The sequence below is a fragment of the Scyliorhinus torazame genome, chromosome 21, assembly GCF_047496885.1.
Source record: "Scyliorhinus torazame isolate Kashiwa2021f chromosome 21, sScyTor2.1, whole genome shotgun sequence".
Classification (NCBI taxonomy): domain Eukaryota; kingdom Metazoa; phylum Chordata; class Chondrichthyes; order Carcharhiniformes; family Scyliorhinidae; genus Scyliorhinus; species Scyliorhinus torazame.
Genome location: NC_092727.1, coordinates 6781316 through 6795723, shown reverse-complemented (window position 1 = coordinate 6795723; position 14408 = coordinate 6781316). Strand labels below are relative to the sequence as shown.

At 47.8% G+C, this 14408-nt stretch overlaps 2 long non-coding RNA genes across 2 annotated transcripts in view; both read right to left on the bottom strand.

Moving 5' to 3' along the window:
* Positions 1 to 7798, bottom strand: part of LOC140398123 (uncharacterized) — a 183420-nt gene extending 175622 nt beyond the window's left edge. The window contains exon 1 of the long non-coding RNA XR_011937415.1: positions 6692 to 7798. This is a non-coding gene — a long non-coding RNA (uncharacterized lncRNA). The remainder of the gene's footprint in view (positions 1 to 6691) is intronic.
* A 1885-nt stretch (positions 7799 to 9683) lies between these two features.
* LOC140398122 (uncharacterized) overlaps positions 9684 to 14408 on the bottom strand; it is a 339545-nt gene continuing 334820 nt past the window's right edge. The window contains exon 10 of the long non-coding RNA XR_011937414.1: positions 9684 to 13217. This is a non-coding gene — a long non-coding RNA (uncharacterized lncRNA). The remainder of the gene's footprint in view (positions 13218 to 14408) is intronic.

Below are 14408 nucleotides of genomic sequence, written 5' to 3'. Positions count from 1 at the left end.
GGGGGGGGGGGGGGGGGGGGCGGGCGCTGAAGACACTTCCTTTAGCAATTCTAGGTGGGATGGGAGAGGAAGAGGAGAGATTTAGCTTCAGAATCACGACTGGGGATTTAGGGGGAGCAAAGCACATCAGTGAATTGACACATTGCGCCTCCTTTTCTTTAAAACTAAATCCCTTTTAAATTATGGATTAAAGATAGATTTGATTTTTTAAATAAATCTTTTGGCATGTTTTTTTAAATTAATGACTGAATACTCATTTCTATTGTAGATAGTGTCTGACGAAGGTTTACTCCCATTAATTTTGCAGATTGTCCCTTAGGCGAGAAAACATTTGTCTGGGTATTTAAAATTAATTTTTCAAAAAGGTCTGGAAGGACATGTCCACAAAGATATCACAGTCTGCTAAGGTTTTATTGTGTATGTATTTTTTTGCAATTTCATTTCGGTGTAGCCCTCATACAGGATTCACTTCACTTCATAGGTGATGTCCGTGAGTAATTAATCTATGTTCCACAGGCGATTAACCTATTATTGGCACACACAAAAACATCCCAATTTCATCCGGTTTTTAATGATTCACTTGGATAATGAGGGGGGAGGGAAGGAGGTTTGTGTCAGGACGTCTTAACATCAATCAAAAATTAAACATCATTAAACTCATTATGTCCATCATATATTAATCTCGGGGTTAAGAGGCTAATTGGTGACACCCTCCGCCAGCCACCCCAACAATAAATACCCATGATCATCCTTTAAAACCTTATTAAGAGGGGACTGCCTGCTCTGGTGAGGCGCTCCCGAAGACCCTCCTAGCAGCATCACTGCAGTATCAGCAGCACCAAGTACACCCCCTGATGCCCCATCTCTTCCTTGGTCCGTGCATCTTTTGTCTACACTGGGCTGTCAAATCCTGCACTGCATGTTTGCACCAAACCTTTGTGGTATGCCAAAGCTGATTTAATTAATAAACAAATCAGTGAATAGTTTGGGGGGGGGGGATTTTTAAAAATCCTTCTCCACCTGCATTCCCTTCCCTAACTGCACTCCCCCGCAGAGGAAATGGGGGTGCAAATAGGAGCGGACAAACTCCTATTTCGGAAGAGGGAGATTGGGAATGATCACAAAGTGACTTTTTAAGCTTGAATCAAAGATTGTTACAATAAAATCACAGATTGGATGAATCTTTGCTCGACAGGACCATGAATCTTTGCTAGACAGGACCCCCCCCCCCCCCCCCCCCCCCCCCCCCCCCCCCCCCCAGGTCTTTGTTACCCAATTGGAAATTGGCTGTGTCCGCCCAGTCTCAATATGAGTCGGTGGGGGTAGGGGTCATCACATTTCATTTATTATGCTTTCTGTTTTTTTTTACACAGACTTCCTGGGATCACCCGCATGTCCAAATGTTGGTCTAGGTTTGATCCGCCAAGCTGGAGTTTTGCTGCAGAGATCAGTATCAATAAGGCAATGCTTGTTTCTGCTCAGCTCCCTCCTTTAAAGACAGCGCTAATTGATGTGTCTGGACCAGTCTAGACTGTCGGTGATTGACCCAAATAGCAATTATGCTATTCATTTCAGTGCACTTTACCGCTGGGGTAACCTGCTTGTGTTGTAGAATAAGAATGCCACCTTTCTCAGTGATTAAAACCCTCCTCTGGCTAACACTGAGACACGCTTCCTCCTACCATTGAACTTGGTGCCTGCCCACTGCACCACTTTCACATTCTCAATCCTCTCCTCCATCCTCATTATTTCATCAGTAAAGCTGGGCGGCTGAACATTTCCCTGGAGCTTCCTTTTTAAAAAATAAATTAGAGTACCCAATTATTTTTTTCCAATTAAGGGGCAATTTCGCGTGGCCAATCCACCTAGCCTGCACATCTTTGGGTTGTGGGGGTGAAACCCACGCAGACACGGGGAGAATGTGCAAACTCCACACGGACGGTGACCCAGGGCCGGGATTCGAACCCGGGTCCTCAGCGCCGTAGCAGTGCTAACCACTGTGCCACCGTGCTGCCCTGGAGCTTGCTGCCCTCCCCCTCCTCATCATGCGCTTGGGTAGCTGGTCCTCAGGGCTGCCGGGGTTTTGGGCTTGTCGACTGCTTAATCCCTCTCCCTTCCAATCCCTCATAACCTCCTCCAGGCCGACAACCCTCCGAGGTCTCTGCACTCCTCCAATGTGCACTGTTGCACATCCTCCGACTCTCATTCGGTGGCCCTGCCTCCAGCTGGCAGTGTTCCCGAATTCTCACATCACCCCTCTGCCCCCCTCCTCTAAGACCCTCCTTTAAAAACTGTACCCTGCTCCAATCTTGTCACCCCGCCTCGTGTCTCCTGTGAAACATCTTTGGATTTTGTACCATCTTCTAATTTCTAAATCGAAGTTGGAGGCACACCCAACGTCCAAGTGACATACCCCCCTCCCCACCCCGGGTAAGAGTATAGTGACTGATGGGGAGGGATCTTCACTCACTCAAATTCCAGCCAGGTGCATGATTTAAAATCGGACCCATGGGGGGTCTGTGAGTAACCACAAGGAGATAGTTTTTTTTGGAGGGGTGATAGTTGGGGAGGGGGGAGATAGTTTTGGGGGTGGGGGAGGAGATGGTTTGGGGAGGGGAGATGGTTGGGGGGTAGATGGTTTGGGGGGAGGGGATATGATGGTGGGGGAGGTGATGGTGAGCGGGAGATGGTTGGGGGGGCGATGGTTTGGGGGTTGGGTGAGGTGGTGTGGAGTTGGGGAGTAGATGGTGTGGGGGAGATGTTTGTGGAGAGGAGATGGGTGGGGAGATGATTTGGGGGTGGGGGAGGAGATGGTTTTGGGGAGTGGGGGGGTGGTGTCGGTTTGGGGGGAGTTGGTTTTGGGGGGAGACGGTGTCTGGGTGGGGGTAGGAGATAGTGTGGGGGAGATGGTATGGGGGTGGGTGGAGATGGGGTGGAGGTGGGGGGTTGGGGTGGGGGTTAGGGCTGGGGTTAGATGGGATGGAGGGGGTGGTGTGGGTGTGGGGGGAAGATGGTGTAGAGTTGGGGGGGGAATGGTGTTGGGGTGAGGTTGGGGAGAAGGTGGGGGTAGGGGAGTAGATGGTGTTGGGATTGGGAGGAGGGGGTGGGGGTAGATGGCGTAGGGGTGGGGGGAAGATTGTGTTGGAATGGGATGGGAAGGAGGGGGTGGGGGTAGATGGTGTTGGGATGGGATTGGGGGATAGTGTTGGGGTGGGTGGGGGAGATGGTGTGGTGTGGGTGGGGGAGATGGTGGGGGGAGGGAGATGGTGGGGGCGGAATAGTGTTGGGATGGTGTGGGGGGAATGGTGTTGGGATGGTGTGGGGGGGAATGGTGTGGGAGTGGGGAGAGATGGTGTGGGGAATGGTGTTGGGGTGGGGGAGATGGTGTGGGGGCAATGGTGTTGGGGTGGGGGGGAGATGGTGTTGGGGTGGGGGGGATGGTGTGGGGGAGATGGTGTTGGGGTGGGGGGGAGATGGTGGGGGGAATGGTGTGTGGGTGGGGGAGATGGTGTAGGGGCAATGGTGTTGGGGTGGGGGGGAGATGGTGTTGGGGTGGGGGGGATGGTGTGGGGGGGAATGGTGTTGGGGTGGGGGGAGATGGTGTTGGGGTGGGGGTAGATGATGTGGGGGGAATGGTGTTGGGGTGGTGGTGGGGGAGATGGTGGGGAGATGGTGTTGGGGTGGGGGGGAGATGTTGTGGGGGGAATGGTGTTGGGGTGGGGGAGATGGTGTTGGTGGGAGATGGTGGGGGCAGATGGTGTTGGGGTGGGGGGTAGATGGTGTGGGGGGAATGGTGTTGGGGTGGGGGAGATGGTGTGGGGCAATGGTGTTGGGGTGGGGGAGATGGTGTGGGGGAATGGTTTTGGGGTGGGAGAAGATGTTGTGGGGGGAATGGTGTTGGGGTGGGGGGAAATGGTGTTGGTGGTGGGGGGAGATGGTGGTGGGAATGGTGTTGGGGCGGGGGGAGATGGTGTTGGGGTGGGGGGTAGATGGTGTGGGGGGTATGGTGTTGGGGTGGGGGGAGATGGTGTGGGGGCAATGGTGTTGGGGTGGGGGAGATGGTGTGGGGGGAATGGTGTTGGGGTGGGGGAGTTGGTGGGGGGAATGGTGTTGGGGTGGGGGGAGATGGTGTTAGGGTGGGGGGTAGATGGTGTGGGGGGAATGGTGTTGGGGTGGGGGGAGATGGGGTGGGGGAATGGTGTTGGGGTGGGGGGAGATGGTGGGGGGAATGGTGTTGGGGTGGGGGGAGATGGTGTTGGGGTGGGGGGTAGATGGTGTGGGGGGAATGGTGTTGGGGTGGGGGGAGTTGGTGGGGGGAATGGTGTTGGGGTGGGGGAGATGGTGTTGGGGTGTGGGGTAGATGGTGTGGGGGGAATGGTGTTGGGGTAAGGGTGGGAGGGATATGGTGTGGGTGGAAAATGTGCTGAGGTGGGGGTGGGGGTGGAGATGCGAGAGGGATTTTATCAACTTACCTCATGGGGGAAATCCCTGCTCTTTGATTGGCATTGTGAATCCCTGCTCTTTGATTGGCATTGTGTCTCCTCTGCCCGCCTCTCGCCCGCCCCACACTCAGACAGATTGGGTGATGTGCCGGGGGGTGTCAGCAGCATCATCTCAGTGTGACAGCAGTATCCTGACACAGGGTTTATCACATGGACCACCTGGGCAATGGGTAGTTTGCAATCTCTTACAACATTTCATCACACAACTGCAGGCACGCTCTTCAATCGAGACTGGAGAATAATATCAAACCCCACACACTGAATCGTTTCAAACTGTTAATCATTTTATTTTATTTATTTAAAAGAAATAGCCCTTGGAACTGTTACACAAGAGAGAGGATAGCTGAGAGGTGAGCAAAGACAATTCTCATCATCTTGTCAAACACTTCATGGCACAGATCTGTATATATATCAAAAGTTAACAAATATAATGTCTTGTTTTTTTCTCTTTCAAATCTTGACTTGCCTGTTTCATTTTAAATAATGTCCAAATCAGCTGATGTCTCTAAGAATGTCACCTGACATTGTTCTGTGCACCCTACCCCCAAATCGACACACACCCTTCATCACCAAACTTTCTCATTCCAAATGTCCTCCTATTTAAGATGTCAACGCACAGCACACAGCTCCCAAGAGCCTAACCCGTGGATTAAGGAGACACACATCACAAGTTAGGGTCTCAGGGACTGAGAGGAGTGCAACTTGTTATTTAAGAGATTAGGAAAACAATTCAAAACAGTCAGAATAAGATGCAAGGATTCTATTCTGCCCAGAGATTTCTTCTTCCAAATCGTTTTATACCGACATTCCCCCCCCGACCATACACAAAGCCCCAAGCACATCTTCTACTTTGCTCCCGTCTTTAACCAGTTCTACTTTGCAGGAATAAATGAGGTTTAGACCAGTTTAACAATCGGAGTATTTGCTCGAGAAGGAAAAATGAGGATGGTTAGAAATAGGACGTGATTCACTCTTGTCAGTGATTTCTTCATTTGAATTAACCTGTTATTTAAGGCAACCCTCCCAGTCTCTCAGCGTGTTTCTGGGCATGTCCGTTCATCCCGTTAGACTGAAATAGGGGAGGAAATAAAAGGAGGGGAGGGAAGGGGAGGGGGACCGAGGAGGCAGAGTCTGCGATACAACTCACAGAGAGAGAGGAGGGGAAGAAAACAGGAGCTCATAAATATCAGATTGAGAAAGCAAAATGACAGCGAAGTGGGAGGAAGAATGATTTGAGAACTCACCCTTCACACTGCAACCAGCCCCGTGGAGAGAGAGGGGGGGAAATGGAAGAACCTCGCTTGACACAGCCCGAGAACAAAGTGCAATTAAAAAATAAACAGTAACGAGAGAGACAGGGGGAGAGTCGCTGGATTGCCGGTGACTCGGGTCGCTGGGAGCTGGTCGACAAAAGTGAGAAGCGAGACACGGTCAGCATTAACCTCCTCGCTGGCCGGGGTACACAGATGCCATTTATTCCCCCTTCTTAAATGGGAGGGGAGGGGAGGGGATGGGGGTCCTTAGTAGCCAGCTTCTCTTCTGTTTCCTTCGCTGTTCATTTTCCAACCCCTTCTCACTGGGGTCTCAATGTATCAGCTGCCTGTGTGAAGCCAAATTAACTGCAATTCTGATGTGTCATTCACTGTACACGGGGGGGGGGGTGGGGGGGGGGGGAGATAGATAGAGGGGGGTTCCGGGTGACATATCCCCCCTCCTCCCCTACCCCCCCCCCCCCCAACACCTCCTCTCTCCTATTCTGGTGCCACTCTTATTCAAGAGGCCAAAAGAAGACACCTTCCATGAACTTTGCCGAGGGTGGAGATTTTTTGTGTGAAAACGGAGAGTGAAACAAAAGTTATTTTTCCTGCATTTCCCGAGTTTTCATTTTTTCTCTCCCCCCCCCCCCCCCCCCACCCTAGTCGCTACTTAATTTTAAAGGACAAAAGGAAAATGTGGACCCACCTGGAATGGACAGGAACACCTAACAGAGGGACGGATAGACAGAGGCAGAAGAGGTAAAGATTTGGGAGAGGGCCTTCCCCAGAGGAATAACATTCACTCAACCACACAACAGAAATCCGATCCTGCACCCGCACATCCAAGATCTTTTTTAAAACAAATTTTTACCCCTTAAAAAAAAACCCATAAGGTTAAATTGCATGCACCCAAAATTCTGCCTGCTTCCTCACCTTCTGTGAACACAGCCCCGGAAATAATCCGGTGTCTCCCCGGCATCGCCAGACCTTGACGTGAAGGGTTCTGCCTTTAAACTTCACACTGTAGACATAGCACCATCGTTATGGCTGACTTTTCCGACAGCACACACACAGTCTGGAGCTCGGCTCTGCCTCAGGCTCGCAAAGGAGGTTGCTGATGGGCGAGGCATTGGGCAATAATCAGTGACATGCAGAAATGTTCGCGGGTCCACACTGCCCTCTCTCTCTCTCACAAAGCTTTAACATCTTCCTGTCAGTCTCTCTCTCTCTCTGAGGCACAGATTTAGACGAATGCTCATCCAGCAGCAGCACAGGCTCAATCAGAAATCAATAGCACCCTGATCAGTGTCTCATCCTTTTTTTTTACAGAGAGAAGGCGAATATATAATATTAATATATATAAATATATATATCAAGCAGGTTCCAGAGGCTGCACCATTGGTTAGTGCAGATGTTCAGAGTCCTGATGTTGAATCATCGCCCAGTGCCTTCCTCCATGGGTTTGGGGTTTTTTGGGGGGAGGGGGGTGGAGATGAAGGATATAAACCATCTCTGAGCGAACAGAAAGCAACATTATTCAAAGGGGCTCCCGAATGATGAGCAGAAATACAAATAATGCCGAATGAGTCCAGCGCATGGATTGTCCGGCCAGTGATAGCGAAGCTCGCAATCAATTATTTCATTTCAAAGGAAACACACAGGAAAAAAAAAAGAATAATAATTGGTCCAAGTGGGGTCCTGACTGAGCTTTCAGCTCCACACAGTCTGGCCGTCTCTCTGAACCTTCTCCAGGGAGAGGGAGGGAGGGGTAGACTGGCTTTGACAATGGGGATGGTCACAGAATTGGAATCAATTATCCTTGTGCGGGTATGAAGGATTTTCCAGGTATTTGATCGGAGCGATGGCAGAGCTGAAACATGCACTAATTCGCCACGAATGCAGCATAGGATATTTAAAAAAAAACATTTACTGCATCACCTGTAGTAACAGAAGAGTAAAGGGAGGGGACGGGTTGAGTAGACCCCCACCAGTAATGAATGAATGCACAGAGACAGGAAGGTTTTAAGATTCAAGGTGTGTGTGTGTGTGAGAGAGCCAGGCCTCTGCAATGATATTGGTTAGAAAGGTGAAACAAAGAAAGAAACTGACCAACATCATTAAAACACACACACACACACACAACACCCCCCCCCCCCATCAGCAGCCAAGTTCACACTCACTGCTTGACACTTTCACTGACACTTCCCTCTGGAAGCTTCCAGCGATCTTTGTCCCTGCACCCTCCCTGCCAACCCTTTCATGATATTTCCAAATGATATGCACAACTGCCCCAACCCCAGTCTCTCTGAAAGACAAGGTTGCGGGTGTTCAGGTGTCACCTGCCAGATGTTGGCCGCCACGCCCATTGGTCCAATTTGTATTTTTAAAAAAATATTCAAGCCCAGTGTGAGTGCCGAGACTATTCGCCCTTGGAGGGCATCGCAGGGAGCCTAACCCCCGCCCCGAACGCCGCTTATTCCGCTGTTGGAGAAAGGCCAAGAACCATTCGCCCGGGTGGTCCCCGGAACAAGGACACTGGACTCGGGGTGAATCGCTTCCTGGAAGGGTACCAACTTCAATCGGCAGTGTGAGAATTTGGAATTCAGTTTAAAACACTAATCTGGAAAAGAAAGCTGGGATCAGTAAAACCTGTCATCAGGAGTTTAGGGAAAGGTCACTGCCGTCCTTGCCTGGTCTAGACTTTGCTACATTCTGGTAGTGATTACACTCCAAATAGACTTTAGCACATTCCGAAGAGGTGAAAGGCGCTACAGAAATGCAAAGTTTTCTCTTTCAAATTTCAAGAGCAATTTGCGGTACAATTAGCCTCTTTATAAATAACTGTATATAGATATATATTTATTTCTAGGCGCTACACAAATTCTCCAGATCCACAAGCAACATGCCTGACCCTTAACTGTAAACTAAACTGCAAAATATTGCAGGTGCTGGAAATCAGAGACAAAACAGAAAGTGGGGTTCTGGCAAGTGATTCTTTTTGCCCAACTCCCTTCTCTCTCTCCCCACGGGCTTTGCTCAGACTTTCCAGCATTTTCTGTTTTGTGGCGACCCTTAACTGTCCTCATTTACATCAAGCCACTTTTCAAGAAGTTGGCGCACCTCCTCTGGGCAAAGATGCCGACCTTGCCAGCGATGCCCATGTCCCGGGAATGACGAATAAGCAACTCCAGACAAACCTGGGTGATGGGGTGGGCTGACTGAGGAATGACCCCCTCCCCCTTCTCCAATAGAGAATTCTACAATGTGAGGAAAGATCTTTGATCTAAACCAGGTCAAAGCGTCCAAGGAGTCATCCCTTCAGTTGACCATCTTATTAAGCATGGCATCTGTTGATCATCCCAATTCTGTCTCTATATCCCTTTACTACAGGAGTCATGAGAACCTGGCTGGTTTCTCCCCATTTCCTCAGCCCTCGGTTGCTGAGACCCAGATGTAGCAGGGGGCTGTGTAGCACAGACAGTATAACTGAGAATCCGACACAAAGGGTGGGGTGTGTAACTGAGAGAATGTTAAAAGAAGCAAGCAGAGTGCTGAACTATATTGTTTAAACAATAGACAGGTCAGAGAGATCCAACAAAGAAAACAAAAGCTGCATTTATAAAGTCCCTTTCACATCCTCAGGACACCCAGAGCATCTTACGGCCAATGAAGCTCTTTTGAAGTGTAGTTCTTGTTGAAATGTAGGAAACACAGCAGCCAATTTGCGCACAGTAGGATTATCAAGCAACAGTCAGAAATGGAGCTTTAAGCCAAAGATGGATAAACTGTGAGTTTATTACTCTCTAAAGGGGGTGCCCAACACAGGTAGTTAAGATAGCAAGCAGGCTGAAAATCAATTCAAATTATACCATGATTAGTAGGCCAAATGCATATGTTGGTAAAACAAGTCAAAACAGATTTAGGATTTATGTCAGGAGATTTTAATTACAAAGAGTAATCCACACCTGGAATGGACTCGTAGATAAAGCGGTGAAGGTGAAACCGTGATAGAAGGAATTGATCTGAAAGGTTAACTCTGATTCATTCCCCACAGATGCCATCAGACTTGCTGAGCGATTCCTCCATTTTCTATCTATTGCAGGTTTCCAGCTGCTGCAATAGTTTGGTTTAGCATTAGCCAAAGTCCTGCGATCATTTTAGGTTAACGTGTGAAGGGAATGGGGAGGAAGGAGGGAACTGTAGGATCTTTTTTTCTGTAGATGGATGCGCTAACTTGGATCAAATAGTCTTTGTCATCTTTATCCGGTGGGAATCCTGTGACAAGGGGGCAGAGGTGACAGAAATGAAGTAATACAGGTGAAGATTAAAAACGAAGGGAGGGTTTTACAGGGCTGGATTTAATTGCAAATCATTATCTTTTACAAGTGATTTGTGTTGAAGAATTGAAGAACTCCCAGGTCAAATACTGGACATGCTGTTATAGAATCTCCCGTAATCGGTCTTCAAGATTTGATTCGGATTCAATCTCAGGAGAACATCCCTGACAGCACCATTGGGACACTGGCCTCTTCCCCATCCTGAGGCATCTTTGAGACTGAGGTAGCTGGATGAGCGAAGGATTGGGATCAATCTTCCCACTATGGGGATCATGTCATTCAGGCTTCAGATCAAACATACACACTTCACATAATCACTTTGGAAGGAAAAATAGAAATATCACCTATGCCTTAGAAAATGAGGTCGCAAAGGGATGCAGGGGTACAGAGGAAGAATCACAAACAGTATCACAACTCAGCACAGAAATTTAAAATGCCGACAATGCACTTGGATTTATTTCTCGGGTATAGAATTCAAAAGTAGTGAAGTTAGGTCCTTGATCAGGCCGCACTCACAGTATGGTGCATGATTCTGCTCAACATTCAAAGAACATAGAAACACTGACGGAAATGAAAAAAAAAGATTCACAAGGATAATACCAGAACTGAGAGACCAGGGAAAGACTGAACAAATTGGGGTTCCTCCTCTAGAAATGAGAAGATTTAGATTAGACCTAATGGAGGTCTTTAAAATTATGAATGGGGTAAGCAGAGTAGATTTAGAGAGAATCAAAAATTACGTGCTTTAAATACAAGACAATAACTAATAAGGAAATAAGGAGAAATTTATTTACTTATTACAACAGGCTGTGATCAAGATAAATCATTTAGATCTTCCAAGATTAAACGAGCCGAATGCAAGAGTGAAAAGAAATAGAAAGATATTCTGAAAAGCTGAGCTGAAATGGATGGAATGGGGGGAAACCCATGTGAAATATAAACACCAGCACAGACTAGGTGGACTGAATGGCCTGTCTCTGTACCGACGGAGTGCTGCACTCTCTGAAGTGCTATCTTTCAGATGAATGTTAAAGCGAGCCCCTATGTGCTCAGGTGGATACAAAAGAACCTGAGGCACTACTCAAAGAGAAAGAGCAAAGTCCTGGCCAATACTTTTCACTCAATGATTATCACTAGAAAACAACCTATATGGTCATTCTTTCACTGCTGTTTGCAGGATACTGCAATGTGTAAATTGGCTGTTATGTTTCCCACAATACTAACTGCACTTCAAAAGTACTTCACTATCTGTGAAGTGCTTTGGGATGTCCTGTAGTCATGGAAGGCGCCAAATAAAAGCACGTCTTTCTTTTTGTTCTATGTCTGTGTACAGAGGCCATCTGCAGGTCCACAGACAGTCAGTCACATGTAAAATATCAGTAGGAATTGTTAAAATGTATTAACATCCCCCAAAACTTATATTTATCTTAACTTGGCACACCTTTAAATAATCAGATTTGGCTTCTCACTCCTCATTAAATTGTGATTAATTTATAGTCAAGATATAGGAGTCACAATCCTGAGTGTCAGTCTATTATTTGAAACCAATTGGCACTGAAGGTAAAGGGGATTCTCATAAGTTTGAAGCAACCTGGTCTTGATGCAATGCTACAAAGTTTTCACAAAATTCTTGGAAAATACACAAAAAAGGAAAACACAATCTCCAACCTTCAAATGATTGTAAATCAATTGCAGTCAAATGGAGCAGAACTTCCATTTCTTAAAAGCAAATTGAATTAACTGGCATAAAATTACCATAAAAACAGATAAGATCTGGTGAGAAATTATGGATGTCCATGGATATTTTTTCTTTTCAATTATATTTTCTCCCTCTCCTTTAGATCTTCTGTCAGAATAGTCACATTGTGCCAATAAACCGGACAAGAAGCTGGATAGGGCAATATAGAGGATGAGAGTCTGACTGAGAATTTGGACATTGCTTGGGCCACATTAATAGTTTTTTAAAAATTCATTTACAGGATGTGGGCGTCGCTGGTGAGGCCAGCATTTATTGCCCATCCCAGTTGCTGTTCAGAAGGTGGTGGTGAGCTGCCTTCTTGAACCGCTGCAGTCCTTGAAGTGTAGGTACGCCCACTACGCTGTTAGGGAGAGAGTTCTAGGATGTTGCCCAAGCGACAGTGAAGGAGCGGAGATATATTTCCAAGTCAGGTGGTGGGATTCCCAGGTATCTGCTGCTCTTGACCTTCTAGATGTGGGGTTGGAAGGTGTTGTCTAAGGAACCTTAGTGAGCATCCTGTAGATGATACGCAGGGCTGTCACTGTTTGTCGGTGGTGGAGGGTTTGAATGTGGGTTGAAGGGGAAGCAATCAAGCGGGCTGCTTTGTCAATGGACAACATGAGTATTTACATTACAATAAGGGCATTCAACTCAACTGGCCTATGTTAATGTTTATCCTCCACCTGTGTCTAATTCTATCAGCAGAGCCTTCTATTTCTCACGTACATGTCTAGCTTTCCTTTAAAGGAATCTATGTTATTCACCTCAATCACTCCATTAGGTGTTGAGTGCAACTTTCTAACCACCATATTCTTCCCATATGATGCCATTCCAATGTGGAGCATAGATGCTGACAGTCTTCAGCTGGAATTGGATAAATGTCTCAGTTGTGGGAGTTTAAGTGCATGGCGCTTGACCTCAAGGACCGCCTGGTATCTTCCACAGGGCTTATTTAATCAATTCTCTGCTTCACTTAAATACACACTGCACCAGGATATCAATCGATGATCAATTATCTTCCTTTCTAACCACTGCAAATAAACTTCCCTTATTCTCCAACGCCATGCAACAATGCCTGGGAAGGCCGAGGAGAATTCTCAGGCCCTTGCCATGGGTAGTCTGAGTCTGACACAGGCTGGAATCCAGGCAATTCCCTCTTACCGCAACGAGTTGGAGACAGCCACCACCAAAAACCTCCCCTGAGCAGTGGTGGCTCAAGTTGCCAACCCTGGTTGGACATTTTCCTGGAGATATCATCAGGTGACCTCTCATTGCTTTGCCTTCCTCCCCACACTCCACCAATGTGGTGATCAGTCCCTTCATTGTCCAATTGGAGATTTGGAAAGGCCTGCTCCAAGAGCTGCGGCGTCATTGGTGGATGAATCTGAATCAGATCAGAGAAAGATTAAGTCAACGGAAATGGGAATTGGATGGTGTGTAAATAGTCTGCTGATTCACCACTGCCCAAGATGAGTTAATGCCCCAGTGAGAAAGAACTTGCATTTATACAGCACCTTTCACAATCTCGCGATGTCCCAAAGTCTTCTACAGCTAATTAAGTACTTTTTGAAATTAGGTCACTGTTGTAATGTAAGAAACATGGCAGCCAATTCTCACACAGCAAGATCCCACACCCAGCAATGTGATCTTGACCAAACCGGGTTTTTTTTTGTAATGTTAATTGAGGGATAAATATTGGCCAAGACACCAGGAAGAACTCCCCTGCACTTCACTGAACAGCGGCCATGAGATTTTTTGTTTACCAGAGAGGACAGATGGGGACGGTTTAATGTGTCATCTGAAAGATGGCTCCACCCTCAGTGCAACACTCACTCAGTACTCAGCCTGGACTGTATGCTCAGTTAGTGTCAGCGTAAAGTACATGAAAATTCAGGTGTGGGTGGACTGGTGGAGCTAAATGTTACCTGTAGCTCGAAGGCTCTTAGGCCCATGACCCATGAAGACAAAAGGTTCAATATCACTTGAAGAGTGTCTTTAAAAATGAATTTTCCCTGCTCTGGAGGATGAACAGGTTGGGGCTGATACAGCTGAAAATGGTGTATAGAGCGCACCTTACAAGGGCGAGGATGAGCTGGCTCTTTGAGAGGGCAGAAGATGTATGTGAATGTTGCGGGGGGGAGGGGGGGGCCGTAAATCACGTTCATATGTTTTGGTCCTGTCCAAAACTGGAGGATTACTGGAAGGAGGTGTTTAGGGTAATCTCTAAAGTGGTGCATGTGAAACTGGACCCGGGCCCTCGGGAGGCCATATTCAGGGTGTCGGACCAGCCGGGATTGGAAACGGGCGCGGACGCAGATGTTGTAGCCTTCGCCTCGTTGATCGCCCGAAGGTGGATCCTGTTAGGGTGGAGATCAACCTCTCCACCCTGTGCCCTGGCGTGGCGGGGGGACCTGATGGAAGTCTTGACGGTTGAAAAAGGTCAAATTTGAACTGGGGGGGGAAGGATGGAGGGGTTCTACAATTCATGGGCGTTATTCATTATGCACTTTCGAGAATTGGATCACATCGAACATTAGGGAGTTGGGGGCTGGGAGGGTTGGGGGGGAGGGGGACT